The sequence below is a fragment of the Chelonia mydas genome, chromosome 5 (genome assembly GCF_015237465.2).
Source record: "Chelonia mydas isolate rCheMyd1 chromosome 5, rCheMyd1.pri.v2, whole genome shotgun sequence".
NCBI lineage: Eukaryota > Metazoa > Chordata > Testudines > Cheloniidae > Chelonia > Chelonia mydas.
Window position 1 is genome coordinate 115,229,490 of NC_051245.2, and position 17,417 is coordinate 115,246,906.

Genomic DNA, 17,417 nt, shown 5'->3' on the forward strand with positions numbered 1-17,417 from the left:
TCAATTCCTAATGTTTTCTTTTCAACAATGATCTAATTGGCTTTTTCCTTGTATTTCCATTTGATATGTGGGGATACAGTCACACAACTCATTTCTTCGCTGCCAAAAGCTCTTTGTGCCCTACTAAGAAAATATATTGCATTTCAGTGTTATCTGTAGACCACTTGCTGATGTCCTTACTCAGCCAAAAACTTCCCCATTGACTTAATTATACGCACCAAGAAAGCGCTGGAGGATTGTCTTCACCTTTCTCTCATATGGAGACCAATGTATCTGCATTCTTTTAAAAAAGAAATACTGAGACCCCCGACCCCCATATATGGTGTTTGAAAGCCTGAAAGTAGGGCAGAGTACAGTAGCAAACAGCCTTTTGAACAATGTAATCCACAGTAAATTTGACTTGACTTTGCTGAAGCCATGTTGCCTGGGACTTAGGAGCGACTGCAGCAACAGACATTCTGATTTGGAGGCCTTGTGAGTGCTCTCTCTCTGGATAGCAATCCGTCTCTCAGTTCAACATTGATGGTTTGCACTTCTGAGCCAGACAACTTGGGAGAGAAACTCAAAAGGCTGTTTAAGCTAAAATGATTGTGACAATGTCAACTGCAACTGCTCTAGAAACCACACCTACATGCTGCTGTGAAGCCTACAAGATCAGGAGATAAGAGCTGCTCGAGTCCTTCACCCAAATGTGAAGCATGCAAAAGAAAGCAACAGCTATGGAACGTATTTACAGGTCATAGTGAGTAACCAACTGAACAGTAGCTCCCATTATGAAGCGGTTGCAATTCATCCTCCCTCTCCCCCAAAAAGTATCACTATACAGAAGAATATCAACGAGGAGCAACTCCCTCTGTATATGGTACCTCTGAGACCATGAGTGGAATACTGGGTCCATTTGTAGCACCCATAATTTAAAAGAGGCATCTTGAAATTGGAGAGGGTTCAGAGAAGAGAGTGATTTGAAGCCTTGAAAACCTGTCTGCTGAAGATCTTTAGTTTGCCAAGTAGCAATAGACACACAATGGGCTAGGTTCTTACATGGCAGAAAGTGGACTGGAAGTGGCTAGAACCAGCCAGTGGAGCATTCCCCTGTTCACGGACTTCTATGCTGGAAGAAAGCAGATGAAGCGCCTGTGCAAACTACCCCTTCCATCTTGATGTAAAAAGAAGGAAGGGGGCATGTCAGGGACAAAGCAGGCATAAACAGAGCTCCTATACACTGAATCTTTCACTAGCATAAGGTCCCTCAGCGAGCTTAAGTTAAAACTCCACAGCTCAAGCTTCTCATAGGGCAGGGTGGCACAAGATCAGGGAGCTACAATCAAACTTTCTGTAGTTCCCTGGCAGCGGCATCCATTTAGAGCTCGGGCAGATTGGAGAATCCAGCCCCATGTTTTTAATGTGTGTGTTCACAAGTATTAATGCTTTCTGCTACTTAATTTTACTTTGCAGCTACATCTATCTCAGAGACGCAGGAGACTAAAAACCTTAGAACACCTAGAATATCAGGGCTGGAAGGGACCTCAGGAGGTCATCTAATCCAACCCCCTGCTCAAAGCAGGACCAATCCGCAACTAAATCATCCCAGCCAGGGCTTTGTCAAGCCTGACTGTACCAGGGCAGGACTCACCCCTGTGGCGCCTCCTGCTAGTTGTCCAGGGAATTAGCATTTCCAGCCTCCGGAGCACCCTCTGCAGGCTGGTGTCCTGCTTGGTCACTAGGCCTGAGTCCCTCCTGGACCCTGGTGCCCCTTTCAGGCTGGGGTGCTGCCCCCTGCAGTACCCCCACAGATCTGGGTCTCCCCTTCCCAGGGAGCCTCCACCCCCCTCACCTCAGTCCATGGCCACTGAGAGTCATCAACTAGCCCCCATTCCCTGGGGCAGTCTGCAGTGTAAGTGCCACTCATCACCAGCAAAGGTGATGCCTCTGCCTACCCTTGGGCTGCCCTCTGCAACCCCAATACCTTTCTTTGGCCTTTAACAAGGCCTGCACCTGGGCTGTTCCCAGGCTGGAGCTCCCCAGCTCCTCTGGCCTTCCCCCAGCCCTGCTCCACCTCAGGTACTCTGCTCAGCTCCCAGGCAGCCAGGCCCTTCTCCCTCAAGAGCTAGAGGGAGAGTCCTTCTCTGGCTTCTGGCCCCAGCCCTCTTATAAGGGCTACCTGGCCCCGCATTAAGCCAGCTGTGGCCCGATTCGGGCGTGGCCCGATTCGGGCATGGCCCCCAGGTGAGTCTGCTTCCCCCAATCAGCCCTGCTTTTCCTTCCCTGCCACAGCCCTCTCCCCTGTCTGTTTTAAGCCTTTTAAGACAGAAGCGGGTGACCACGCTGCTACACAGACCTTAAAAACAAACAGTCTAGATCCATCCCCTTTGGGACCCCCTTTCAGGTAGTTGAAAGCAGCTATCAAATCCCCCCTCATTTTTCTCTTCCACAGACTAAACAATCCCAGTTCCCTCAGCCTCTCCTCATAAGTCATGTGTTCCAGTCCCCTAATCATTTTTGTTGCGCTCTGCTGGACGCCTTCCAATTTTTCTACATCCTTCTTGTAGTGTGGGGCCCAAAACTGGACACAGTACTCCAGATGAGGCCTCACCAATGTCAAATAGAGGGGAATGATCAAGTTCCTCAATCTGCTGGCAATGCCCCTACTTATACAGCCCAAAATGCCATTAGCCTTTTTGGCAACAAGGGCACACTGTTGTCTCATATCCAGCTTCTCGTCCACTATAACCCCTAAGTCCTTTTCTGCAGAACTGCTGCCTAGCCACTCTGTCGATAGGTTTGTAGCAGTGCACAGGATTCTTCTGTCCTAAATGCAGGACTCTGCACTTGTCCTTGTTGAATCCTCTAATTTGGCTAGGTCCCTCTGTACCCTATCCCTACCCTCCAGCGTATCTACCTCTCCTCCCAGTTTAGTGCCATCTGCAAACTTGCTGAGGGTGCAATCCACACCATCCTCCAGATTAATGAAGATGTTGAACAAAACCAGCCCCATGACTGACCCTTGGGGCACTCTGCTCGATACTGGCTGCCAACTAGCCATGTTCAAATATCTTACTAAGGACACTTGTTCTAGATATTTGTTATTTCATCTATATAATTCTTTAAAGAAGGCTGTGATAGATCCATTACTCCATAGAGTATTATGAGCAGCATGCGAGCAATCGTTTGGAATTTGAAACTGAAGTAACTCAAAATTGTTACTGCTGGTATGGTTTTTTTGATGCATCCTTATAACTCAGTTGCCTAATTTGGGGGGGGGGTGTCTCATGAAAGTGAGAGTTTAGATATTGCTGGGTACCAGATAGATGTGTGCTGGGTTATGTGATATGGCACCTAGATACTACAGAAATGAGAGCCTTAGAAATCCTTGTTCTCCTGGAGTCAATGGGAGTTTTGGCATTGGTTGCAACAGGTCCAGGATTTCACCTTTTGACTTCAGTGGTTTAAGGTGTTATTCAGCATGAATACCAGAATTATATTGTGATATTTAAGAGTATAAACCAGTGGTTCCCAAACTTGTTCCACTGTTTGTTCAGGGAAAGCCCCTGGCGGGCTGGGCCAGGCCAGTTTGTTTTTCCTGCCGCATCCGCAGGTTTGGCCAATCGTGGCTCCCCGTGGCCACGGTTCGCTGCTCCAGGCCAATAGGAGCTGCTGGAAGCATCAGCCAGTACATGAATCAGCCTGTGCTGGGAACCACTGGTATAAACATCTCCACTTCATTCTAAAGACCAGTCAGTGTGACCAATTACAAAGAAAAAAGTATTTTACACAGCTTGATCTAGTTTTCAATGAGGTTTAAAACAAAACAAAAAAACTCCACACTACACCCAGTTTTCTAGCAGAGCTGATGAAGGAACAAGGAGATGAATTCTCAAAGTTTAACAAGGAGTCAACCAATAAACATTTTGCCCCCTGGAAGCCTTAATGTTGTGTTTCATGGCACCATAGTTGATCTGTAATGTATTTTATCAAATAAAAACATTTTTAAGGCTGCATGTTTAAAACACTCAAAAGTTTGAAAGTGACAAAAAGAAGGGGGCCTGTTCAGCCTTAACTCTGCCCCCTTGTATCACTGCATCACTATTCAAGCTTTAATGGCATAGGACATTAGTGAGGAATGTATGTCATTGTGTAGTGTTTTCCACAACCTTGCATCTTGTAACATCTAGTACTACTGTGTGCTATTTGTCCACCGCACAGAGACTAGAATCCAGTCTAGTCACTTCTATGGAAAGTGCACAGTATATAATTTTTTTATACAACATACTATAGATTATATATAAAACAGAGATATAAGGGGAGGAGTACCAAAAACAACCTGTGTCCTGATTGGCTTCCTTCCACCTTGGGTCTACCTGTGGAGGGGTAAACCGGCACTGTGGCCCCCTCTACTCCCTTTCCCCAGTAGGTGGGCAAGAAGTGGGCTCAGCAGCTGAGCAGTCACAGAAAATTATTTATTTGCTTTCAGTATGAGCAAGTAGCAAACCACCACCCATTCCGGTGGAAGTTGGAAGCAGAGAAGAAACTGCAGCATTTAAGACATTATTCCTTCACAGTGATTTTGAAGGCACATCTACATGCCACCCAACACAGGGCTCGTGGTAGAACAGTCATACCAAACAATTAGTTCAATGAAGCTATACTGGACCATTATGATAAAGGAAACAAAACTAATGAGGACAGACAATTTTTCTATTGCATGAGAAGCAGTAGTGACCAAGTAGAGAATATAATGCATATCCTTAAGGGGCTATAGTTAAGGTTGGAGATGGAACCAAATTAGCCACAGGTGTGCACATGCATATACATATATGTAGCCTGCCTTCACTCCTAAACTTTCCTAAAATACATCAATTGTAATGTGCATGCAATACAATTTCCAGAGGTTCATAACCAAGTGAAATCAAAACTAAATGTCATCAGAACACAAAAGCCAAAACAAACTTTCTAACCCCCAATTTATTTTAGCATTGAGTTATTCTGAAATATACATTTAAAAATAGGAAGTGATTAAAAAGCCAACCTTTTCTTGCTTCCAAATGGTTAAACCATTTTTGTTCAAGTTTTCCAGAAAGTGTTTCATTTGGGCACAGACCAAGCCTGGAAGATTCCAGTCTCAGGAGGTGAAGTTTTCAGAAAGTTATGAGGGGAGAAAAAGAGTTTAGAATGGAAGCCTTCCTGCAGCCCTGAACTACATGGGTTGTTGATGGTCCCAGACATCTGTTGACTTCTTGTTTTTTTTAGTTTGTTAAGCATATTGGTGGTAACTGTTACGAATTATACTTAGGTTTCAGAGTAACAGCTGTGTTAGTCTGTATTTGCAAAAAGAAAAAGAGTACTTGTGGCAACCTGAAGCAAATACTCACCAGCAACCACATACCACACAACAGAACCACTAACCCAGGACCCTATCCTTGCAACAAAGCCCGTTGCCAACTGTGCCCACATATCTATTCAGGGGACACCATCACAGGGCCTAATAACATCAGCCACACTATCAGAGGCTCGTTCACCTGCACATCCACCAATGTGATATATGCCATCACGTGCCAGCAATGCCCCTCTGCCATGTACATTGGTCAAACTGGACAGTCTCTACGTAAAAGAATAAATGGACACAAATCAGATGTCAAGAATTATAACATTCATAAACCAGTCGGAGAACACTTCAATCTCTCTGGTCACGCGATTACAGATTGCATGAAAGTTGCGATATTACAATAGAAAAACTTCAAATCCAGACTCCAGCGAGAGACTGCTGAATTGGAACTCATTTGCAAATTGGATACAATTAACTTAGGCTTGAATAGAGACTGGGAGTGGCTAAGTTATTATGCAAGGTAACCTATTTCCCCTTGTTTTTTCCTACCCCCCCCCCGTTCCTCAGACATTCTTGTTAAACCCTGGATTTGTGCTGGAAATGGCCCACCTTGATTATCACACACATTGTAAGGAGAGTGATCACTTTAGATAAGCTATTACCAGCAGGAGAGTGGGGTGGGGGGAGAGAACCTTTTGTAGTGATAAACAGCCATTTTTTTCATGGTTTGTGTGTATAAAAACCATCTTCTTTATTTTCCACAGTATGCATCCGATGAAGTGAGCTGTAGCTCATGAAAGCTTATGCTTAAATAAATTGGTTAGTCTCTAAGGTGCCACAAGTACTCCTTTTCTTATTGCGAATTATACTTAATTTGTCACGCACACAAACTGCTGCGAATTATACCCGACAGGTCACGCACAGTTCAAGTCTAGGCTGAGGCACATGAACAAAGTCCACAACTGCAGAGTTCCCAAAGATACTAAGTTTATTAAGCTTGAGCGTGGTGCCCCCCTGCTAATCAGGAGGGGACCCCGAATGCAGGTTATACAGAGATTATATACTTTTTAGCAAAGCATGTTGCCCTCGTGCATCAGAAGACTTAGCCAATAGACAAACCCTTCCCTTATCTACCACCTATCCCTGCTAAGTGCATCCCTCCTGCTAAACCATTACTTCAGCTACACAACATGGTCCTAAAGCAATGCACCAGTAGCCTTTCTTATCAGGATGGGAGGCTCACATCAAGGCCAGGAGGCAGGGATTTAGGAACAGACAAAGAACAGAAACCGGGAGTTGAGACAGGCTGGAAACAACGGGGAGAGGGGATTCCACAGGAATGCACTATCTAAGGAACACTCCTCCCGGTGCATGATGTGTTTGCTTTTAGACAATGGTGGGCCCCAAACCAAAATGGAGTCACATATGCTAACTTTTTCTTAACATAACATTTAAGATCTCCTACATTACATTGTTGCATTGTGTTGTTTTAGATAACATAATACTAGTTTGTTCAAAACCAACTGAAAGTTATCAGACTCCTGAGATTCTTGTACACTTTCCTCCCTCAATCCTTAAGGCAAACTCTTAAGGCATTCAATGAGCATTTTAGCTGATTAAAGGACAACGTAAAAATTGAGCAAGTACTGCAGGATTGGTTCCATTGTATCTAAATCATTTTTAAAAGCTGTTTGCTATAATATTTAACATTTTCATAGGCTGTTGTAAGGTCAAAGCACTGTGAAAACGTTACATTAATCCTAACACAACTTCACCTGCCTATGACACTGAAAGGAACTGGTCCAGAGCCACACAGGAATCAGTGTCACAGCCAGGATTAGAACTCACAGCTGCCTGACTCCTAATTCTCTGCTTGTTCCTCTGGATGACAGTTTCTTCAAGCTAGTTTCCATTGCATAGGTTGCTATACATTAGCTTGGAGTCTAGCCTTCATATTATTAAATCCTCCTACAGTAAAGTGAGTGTTCAGTGCTGTTTGATTATTTCACAATCAATTTTGTACATCAAGTGCTGTATGCATATTGTTCTTGGATGCATTTGTTTTCTGGACTCCAGAGTTGCTTTGCTATTCTTCAAGAAAAAAAAAAAAAAAAAAAAAGGACAAATAAAGATGCAAAAGCAAGCAATAATTTAGGCACAGTGTGTTTTTTTAATTCTATCCCCTTAACTCTGCTAGGTTTGCCCACATCTCCATCTGTACCCCTTATGGCCAAAGGCAATACCTGCATGATAATCTGGATATTCTAGATTGAGTAGTAGCTATAGTAAAACCAAAACACATCACTAAAGTATCATTCTTCCTGTCAAACAGTGTGAAAATCCCTGACAGTATGGGAATGAACTGTATAAACATAAAGGGTCACATATATCCCTGGTGCAATTCGGATTTCAGTGGAACTGGATCAGACCCTAACAAGCTGAGTTCTTGCCTATTCCAAAATTAAGTGGTTTAATTAGCACTTGATTCACTCACAGCTCCTAAGAGAAGGACTGTTAATCAATTTCAGACTAGGATGATTTTCTTTAATCTCTAGGATGTCAGGTGGGTTTGAAACTAGTTACTCTTCCACAGTAAAGATGCTTAAGCACTACTCCCAATCACTAGATACTAACTGATGGCCCATCTTTTAAATATTATAATCTAGTTACATGCCTATTTCCTGCACAATCCATTTAAAGAACATATGAGTGGAACAGAATATGGAGTATCCAGTGAAGTGATCTTTTTTCCCCAATAAATTAAAAAAAAAAAAAAAAAATCTACAAATGCCACTGGGATGCAAAGATTGACATGTTTATTTAGCATTACTGCTGTCCATGTCAGGAATCCTGTTGCCCTGTTTCATGCTATTTTATGTAATCCTGTTTCATACGGTCATATGAGTAGTCATGTCAGTTTGACCTCTGACCCTGATTTACAGCTGATCTGTTCAGGTGTTGCCATGCAGCTGCCTGACAACAAGTTCTGTTCAGACTTGCCAGCTAGCTGGCTTGGTATTGATGCCTTTGATTTTTGCCTCAGTGGTGAGCTCCTAATATACAGTTCAGATATTGACAGGAACATCTCACAAGACTTGATTTAGCACATAATGGAAACAACAGCATCATCCTCTGCAGTAGTAAGTGGATTTGAAATCAAATGACACTTGACCTTTAAAAACCATGAGGATGTTCATTACCCAACATGTAATTTAAAGGTGTATTCAGAATGCCTACATATGCAAGTGTCCATCATAACACATAGGTGCTTGGTGAATGAGAAAATATTGATACTATCCTTTAAAAGGAGAAGGCCTATAGATTTTAATAGGAAATGATAACCTCTCAAGGTTAAAAAAAATTCTATGTACATTAAGTCACAGCTCTGCTGTAAAATTTTATGATCCTGCCAAAAAAATGAAGCCTATAGAAAGTCTGTCATTTTCTATGACATGTTATGTCAATATTAGCTATAGAACCCTCTCTATAAAATGCCTTTCCCCAAAGAGTGGGTTACCCTAACAAACCCGAAGGACAACAGCTATTTTAAAATAGGATGTTCACTTCCACATCCATTGTAATGTGTAATTTAAGGCTTTGGAAATTAGCAAGAAAAAAAAAATAGGACCAGTGGTAAATAGTGACTATTTCTGTGAAAACGTTTGAAATGAAAACTCACGTTCAAAATTCCTTTGGTTTTCAAAACCAAAAAGAAGTGTTCAGCTTTCACTCCCTCTCCTGCACCCCAGAAAGGGGGAGTAAAGAGGTAGGGGAAAAAAGAAAGAAGAATGCATGGGACAGGTGGGGACTTCTTGAATTTAAGAATTGAATTTTGGTTGAAAATCCATTTTCCACTGAAAATATTTCAGTGAAAAAAAGTTTTCAGACACCTGAAATTTGATTCTGGTAAGAGCTTTTAAACTTGTAGCGAAGATAGCAAAACAAGGGGGGGGAGGGGGGGGGGAGAAAAAGGAAAAAAAAAGGATATTTTTGCCATGTTTAGTGCTGGTGAAGTGTAACAAACTATTGATAATTATGATTTATTTGGAGCCCACCAAAGGAACACAAAGCCTGCCTTGTCAGTTCAGGGACAGACCGCAGGATTTGTAACTCCACAAATTATGGTGCAGGCAAAGACATTGAAATACAGGGAGTGACAGCCCTGGATTCTAAACTCCTCCCTTACAGATCAGATTTTTTGTTTTGTTTTTTTAAAAAAACAAAAGTATTCTGTCATGAAGTTAGTAATTGTGGCTCCTAGGTCACGGTGAGATGGCACAGATATTTAAGCCATTTTAAGTAACCTGATTATGGAATGTTTGCACAACCGTTAAGTGATTGGCACCTTTTTCCTATTTTTGATAGACATACGCTGACTAGCATTCATACAGATGATGCTGATAAATGCTTGGAATGTAAGTATACATATTATTAAGCATTACTATAGCAGTTATATAGCCCAAATTGGCCTGTGCTTTTGTTATAACCCTGTACACTTATGGGCTACTTAGCATAACACTTTGTATTAGCTTCAGAAAGCCTTGGCTTGAGTAAATAGGAAAACTATCAGCAACAGGACATTGATTATTTCCTCATGGCACCAGAAATGGAATGACCCTCACAAACTTAAGGGGCACAAACAATTCCTAGTGCCTAGAATGTGGGTGCTCAGAAGATAAGGGTGCATCATGTCCTGGAACACATGGGTTCAAGTGAAAAAAGATAAAGGGGTACACCATGGTGATACAAAATGGAAAGGTGGTTCATTAAATTCAGTTTCAGATGATTTATGTAGTACCTTTTACTGGTAAACAAGTTGGTTATAAAAAAGAGGGTTTAGGGATGCACCTTTGGGGAGCACACCTTCTGTGTAAGGTGAATGTAATATCACTGCCTGGGACTGCTCTTTAGAGGCTGGTATTGTACAGATCAGCCTCTAAAGTGCTTGCTTACAAAAATATCAGACGACATTAAATACAGAAGTGTCACAGCACATTACTGAAATTGTTTACTCTCTCATTTTTACCATATTATATTGCCATTGATTTTATAAATATTGCACTTGCATTTCAGTGTATAGTATATAAAGCAGTATAAACAAGTCGTTATCTGTATGACATTTTAATTTCAACAGGCTATTAAAAAAAAATACCACCAGCACAACTATGCAAGTAGCGAGATGATTTGACGTACCCCCTGGAATACCGCCACATACCCCTGGTTGAAAACCTCTGGGGTAGAACCTTTTCCCCCCTGCACCACATTAACAAACCTGATTGTCATGGGTTATTTGGTCTCTTGAATATATTTCATACCAAACCAAAAGTGTGGTCAACCAATTGACTATACAATTTATCAACATTGTTTTTAAACAGAGATTCGTGGAAATGATATTTGATAGCACTTTAAATCATAACAAGTTGTATTTATTAAATAATTGTTAAGGTAGCTCTAAACTACTAGAGCAAATTTAGAGCTGGAACACAACTAACTGGAGGAGATATAGCGACAGTATCAGAGCTAGTCATCAAGGGCCCATTCCTACATCACAGAGACTCCAGGGGAGTTTGCTAGTGACCTCAGTGAGAGCAGAGTCGAGCACTAAACCTTGCTTTAGCAAAGCTCTTAAAAAGATGCTTAACACGATTGAGACCAACAGGTGGGATTTTCAAAACCACCTAAGGGAGCTAGACATCAATTGACTTTAGTGTTCCATGGCATTACTGGATTGAGGCCAAATTGAGCCAGTGGATTAGGAGTCAAAATGGAGTTTAGTCACTATCTTAAACTTTTAGTTCTATGGTCAATGCCAACCATCATTTTACTATTAGTAAAAAAGATTTCAAATTAAATATTTCCTAGACTAGGTGATGGAACTATATTAACCATCACTGAAAAAGAAAACCCACAAACACACAGAGGCCACTGCTATATATCCAGTATAGGTGACCTCCATGTCCTGCAGGTAATCTCCATTTCAGTGGAATATTCTGCCCTTCATGAATCTTTAGTGCTATGGTGCTTGAGACCTCTGTGCAGACATGCTCTGTACTTTCCAGTAATGGATGTTTGTAGCCATTTTTCTGAAAACCATACCTTGGAGTTTGCCATTACAAATGGTCTGTGGATTTGTTACCACAAGATGCAAAAAGCCCTGGATTCTTTGTGAAAAGAAAGAATACTTTGCATTTTGTAGACAATGAGCACAGTTCAGCTATAGAGCTTGGCCACATAGATATAAACAAAAGGATCCAGAAAAGGAAATGCAAGAAAGCTAACATAATAACCAGTGTTTTCTTTGCACATATTAGCTCACTGTGCAATGTATTAAGCCTGTAAATATTTCTTTACCTGAAATAGGTGTTTTCTTTTAAAGTACAAGAAAAAGACACCATATATCAATTTTACAGCCATATCACAATTACTACTATCAAAACCCGGTTGAAAGTTGTTTTTTCATGCAACACCAACATTCATAAAAATAAAAATTCATATACATGCCATACACCATCAATAGAGACACATGAGTCAGGATCTATAACAACTTTGACACTATGAGTAATCCACAACACATACATGATGTTTGAGACATTTGAAGTGCTGGTTATGCTACAGATTTTCTATTTGGCATTAGCCATCTCTGTCTACCTAGTGACTTGCATGAGAGGACGACCGGAAAGAGATTACCACCAACCAAATGGCAATTAGCAGGAGCACAACTTCCTTCCTTTCCAAAGCAGACTGTATCACCACTCATGCCTATCATTATTCTCATCTGATACAAAAGACAAAAACATCACTTATATGTATTATCAGCTGCTCTCTGGCCTCCACTAACCACAAATGAAATTAATGGGCAGCAGGTTTAAAACAAATAAAAAAGTTCTTCTTCACTCAGCACACTGTCAACCTGTGGAACTCCTTGCCTGAGGAGGTTGTGAAGGCTAGGACTATAACAGGGTTTAAAAGAGAACTGGATAAATTCATGGAGGTAAAGTCCATTAATAGCTATTAGCCAGGATGGGTACAGAATAGTGTCCCTAGCCTCTGTTTGTCAGAGGGTGGAGATGAATGGCAGGAGAGAAATCATTTGATCATTACCTGTTGGGTTTACTCCCTCTGGGGCACCTGGCATTGGCCACTGTCGGCCGACAGGATACTGGGCTGGATGGACTTTGGTCTGACCCAGTATAGCCATTCTTGTGTTCTAAGCCTACCTGCTCTACAATATCACCAGCTATGCAAACCGGGGGCTACAGGCGTTCCCTACCTCAGCTTCCCCTCACACAGCTTTTCTGTCTTTAAGGTTTGACAGCCCTTCAGCTAGATAGTTCTCAGAGTTCAGTCCCCTTTGGGGATAACAAAAGTCCCCAAACAAAAGGTTCTACCACTCTATTTAGCCTCTTCTTCAGACCCCACCCTCTGTTCCTCTGAGCTTAGTTCCTTCTGGTTTACCTTTCAGTCTCTCCCCTCTCAGTCCCAGCCCTTTCAGGTTATGCTTCAATCTTCCATGCTCTGGGGGAGAGCCCTGACTCCCAGGCTGCATCCCTGGAGTCCTTCTAGACCCTATTTCAGGGCTTTTTATGAGAACCACATTGCTCCCAGCGTTTCTTCCACCAAACTGCCTTCTCAGATCTTTTATGAGGTCCAGCTGTTTCAGGCAGCCCCCTGAGGCTGGGAGGCAGCTAATTCTGGCACAGGTGGGGCTGATTGATCAGGACTGGCTAGTCTCAGAACTCCTAGCCTTTAAAAGGCCACCTTGTTGCACAGTGAATTGTGCAGATCTGTGATCACCCTTCTACTTTCTTAAATGAGCAATTAAATAGTTAATAATATTGGCATTAAACCATTATCAGGCATACAAATTAACACCTCACCACAATGAACAGGACAATCTATACCTCTCAGATCTATTGTTCTAGGCTCCCTTCAGATTCTCATATAGATCCCTGCATTGGTTATCCTCAAAAGGCAAGATAAGTGTTTCTTCACAGCCATAACAGCTCAAGATTAGGAACAATCCACACTCTATTTTGGGACCAATTTAGCAATTCTGCTTCAGGAATGATTTTATACCAATACAGATTAATCAGTACAACCCATACTGTAGATGCAACCATACCAGTATAAATAGCTTACACTGATATAGAGCTTGCAGTAATAAACTAAGCCGATATATAAGGAGAGATGATATTCGCAAAAAAAATGCAATTTGAGGTCAATTTTGTACGTAACACAAGTTTGCTAAATCATTTCAGCCATGTTTTTTTCAGGCTAGATTCACAAGGGGACTTAGGTACCATTCACAAAACTACAGGTACTGCCCCACCTCCCACCAATACCCTACAGCGCTCTCCTGAAATGTGGGAGACACCAGTTTGTGTCCCCACTCTGCCTAAGTCAGAACAGGGACTGGAAACTGGATCTCCCTAATTGCAGGTGAGTGCCCTAACTACTGGACTATACCTTATTTTAAGGTAGATCTCTCAATCTTCCATTGAAGCTATTCCACATTATAGACATACTTATTCATTCGAGCAAAGATTGTGTGTCCATCCCCCTTCCATGGTGAGTCCCCTAACCACCAGGCTATTGTGTCATTCTCATTCTCTCTTGCCCAGTGAATATTTAATCATTTATACAATGTGGAAGAGCTTCAACAGGAGATGGAGAGAATAATGGAATACCCTGTACCTCTGGTGGCTTTTTGAATTGCATTTCCAAATTGTCTGCTTTTAATAAAAGCAGAGTGAAGCCTCTACGGCCAGATTTCTAATGGTATTGAAGCATCAAAAAATGCAGATAGGTACCCAATGGGACTTTCAAAAGCATCTAGGCACTTCAGAAAATCCCATTAGGTGCCTATCTGCATGTGAGGTACCTAAAATAACTTTACAAACTTAGCCCTTAGTTCCCTTTCAGCAGGTCTTCTTTCCCTTACACCCCACTATCTCCTGCTGTTCTCAGCAGCAGCTTCCATGTTTTCTTTTCTGCTAATGCTGTATCAGCTAAAGTTTTAAACTTTTACAGAATTCCTCCCACTGGCTTTGGTTGCTGGCTTTGTTCAAAGTTTTGTGGACACCTAGCTGGGCAATTTTGGATTACTTTCTCTTAGAAAAGCTTATATCAAGAGTATCTGAAAGCTTCCAATGTTGCTTTACTATGTCATTATTTACATTACAATAGCACCGATGTGCCCTGTTTGGCTAGGTGCTCTACAAACACTTTAGAAGAGAGAGTCCCAGCAGCTGCCCCAAAGAATCTAAACAGACAAATGTTGGGAGAGGCACAGAGAGGCAAAGTGACTTGCCCAGGTTATGTAGCTAGTCAGTGGCAGAGGCGCTAGAAGCCAGGACTCCTCACTCCCAGGCCAACAACCTATCCACTACACTATATTACTTCTCCATTTTACTGCAAGAAAATTACATTTGAAAGAGTCTTGAGACCTCCTTAACCACTGCTCAGTTCATCAGATAGGCCATCAAAAGAAGGGAAATTCTGTGGTCAGCAAGAGGAAAAAAAGAAGAGTGAATGATGAAAACTCTTTAAAATTACCTTAACCCTCCCTAATCACTAGGATAAAAATACTTTCTCTTTGGGTTTTTTTTATATTTCCACTAGGAATATTTGTTTCTTAAATGGAAGAACAAAAAATAAAACCAAAATATACATGTTTTGAAAAAGATAGTTAGAACTGAATGACATCTGAAACTGAAAAGGACATCTTCTAATAGGTGAAAAATAGACTCTCCAGAATTTTTATGCGGCTATTAATAAATACCTCAGACAACTCAACACAATGGCCTTCATCCTTCTGCCTCCCTAAAGAACCGAAGCATTCTTTAACGACTCCATAAAGCAGTGGTTTTCAAACTTTTTTTCTGGTGACCCAGTTGAAGAAAATTGTTAATGCCCATGACCCAACGGAGCTGGGGATGAGGGGTTTGGGGTGCAGGAAAGGGCATTGGGTTGCGGGGGGGCTCAGGGCTGGGGCAGAGGATTGGGGCACGGCGTTGGGGTGCAGGCTTACCTCGGGCGGCTCCCAGTCAGTCACGCAGGAGTGCTAAGGAAGGCTTCCTGTCTGTCTTGGGACTGCTGACAGTTCTGCGCCCTGGAAGCGGCCAGCGACAGGTCTGGCTCCAAGGCAAAGGCACGCAAGCGGCTCCGCACGGCTCTCGCCCACAGGCACCGACCCCTCCAGCTCACATTGGCTGGTTCCCGGCCAATGGGAGTGCAGAGACGGTGCTAGGGGCGAAGGCAGCGCGCGGAGCCCATCACGCCCCCGCCTAGGAGCCAGACCAGCTGGTGGTCTCTTCCGGGGCACAGCGTGGTGTCAGAACAGGTAGCAACTAGCCTGCCTTAGCCGGGCAGCACCACTGATTGGACTTTTAATGGCCTAGTCAGTGGTGCAGACCAGAGCCTCTGCAACCTAGTACCTTACATTCCATGACCCAGTACTGGGTCATGACCTGCAATTTGAAAACCACTTCCATAAAGCATGACCAATCATATACTATTGCTTAATTAATTGAGATTGTGATTCTCTGCACTGAAATATATGAGACAAAGAGAAAACATGAACACATGGTCTGAAAGGAGATGTTGAGGTTTTGGTGAGTAACTTCATTTAGACTTGTAAGCAAATGTTCATAAAAAAGAAACAAACAAACAAACAAACAAAAAACCAACCACCCTTGTGCTGCCTACTTCTTCCCTTTCCCCAGGGTTTTTGGTGCCCATGCACCTTCAGAACTGGCTTGTGTATTTCCTAAAAACCTCAAAGGGGCCAGATGGGTGAAGACCTTCCTAAGCATTGTTACTTTATGTTAGGTGTTTCAAGGTGTATCAACCTAGGTAGCAAAACCTAGACGTTCAGGTCCGTCTAGGTTTTGCTACCTAGGTTGATGTTAGCTACAGTTTCTAGGCAAATACTTTTCCCCAACTGGGCGGACTTATACAGCACACAGCAAAAGCAGAATGAATACATCCCTGTAATGTGTTCTACCTAGCAGGAGCATCACCATACATTATTCCCTGATATTAGTACATGTAATATTGCATAGAGGGGTGGGGCGTAAGTGTTGTTGCCAGGTCAGGGAGATGTACATACACAGACTTTGGCCCAGAGTCTAGTCCCAACCCACATCATCTAGATGGGGCTCTTCTTGTAGACAATTCTGTTGGATATTTTTGGACCTGATTCTGGCTAGATTCAGAGCAAGATTTAAGGCACATCTTTGTTCAGGCTTCCAGCCAATGAGAGACCTTGAAACACCTAAGCCTTAGTAAACTGGCTATTGTTTTCAATCATGGATCCTCCTCTCAAGGAATCTGGAGTGCTGGTCTTGCACAGTCACAAAGTATATCCTCACTCTTTGAGGAAAGAATGTTGCCGGAAGCCACCTTGACAAAGGTAAAGGGTACTCAAATGCCACCATGAGGGTACTTTATAAACACATGTAAATCAACACAAGCAATTTAATAAATTAAGCTTATGGGAGTTAGGGACTCAATGGGAACTGGGTGCGGTAGCAGCGTTAACTATGGAAAATCTCAGCCTTCATCTTTAATTGCTTCTTGCGCTTTCCTTGAAATATGTCGATACGATTTTCCTCTGGTCCTCAGGACACATTTTTTTAAGCGAGAGCAGGTATGCCACGTCAGATTTGCCAAGGATTTAGCTAAACCTAAGACAAGTCTGTTGTTCATGTAGGCCATAAGAAACAATTTTCAAACAATGTAAAATGCCTACTGTTCTTTCATGTTCATCATGCATATTGAATAAAATAACTTTCCCATATATTACCAACCAAGTACACAGTAAACCCATGAAGACAATATCACTTCAAGTGAGGCCAAGTACTTTCACAGTAAATGAAACATGCTAGGTAAAGGGAGCTCCTTCTGAATGTATAGTGCTGTTTGATGCCATCTACGGCCATGGGTCACGGGGGGACTTTTCTAAGTTTGACTAGGTTTAGTGTGAAATAGTATTGCATGTTTCCATGGAACCGTTCCATTTCTTATCTGATGTAGCACCTGTGGAAAGGGACAAGCCACAGCCCAAGACACTGCAATCATTTATGTATGTAGA

At 42.3% G+C, this 17,417-nt stretch overlaps 1 long non-coding RNA gene across 1 annotated transcript in view; it reads right to left on the reverse strand.

Annotated features, from left to right (window-relative positions):
• Nucleotides 1-15,535, reverse strand: part of LOC119566586 — a 403,844-nt gene extending 388,309 nt beyond the window's left edge. Inside the window, exon 1 of the long non-coding RNA XR_006291102.1 lies at nucleotides 15,354-15,535. This is a non-coding gene — a long non-coding RNA (uncharacterized LOC119566586). The remainder of the gene's footprint in view (nucleotides 1-15,353) is intronic.
• Nucleotides 15,536-17,417: the final 1,882 nt, after the last annotated feature.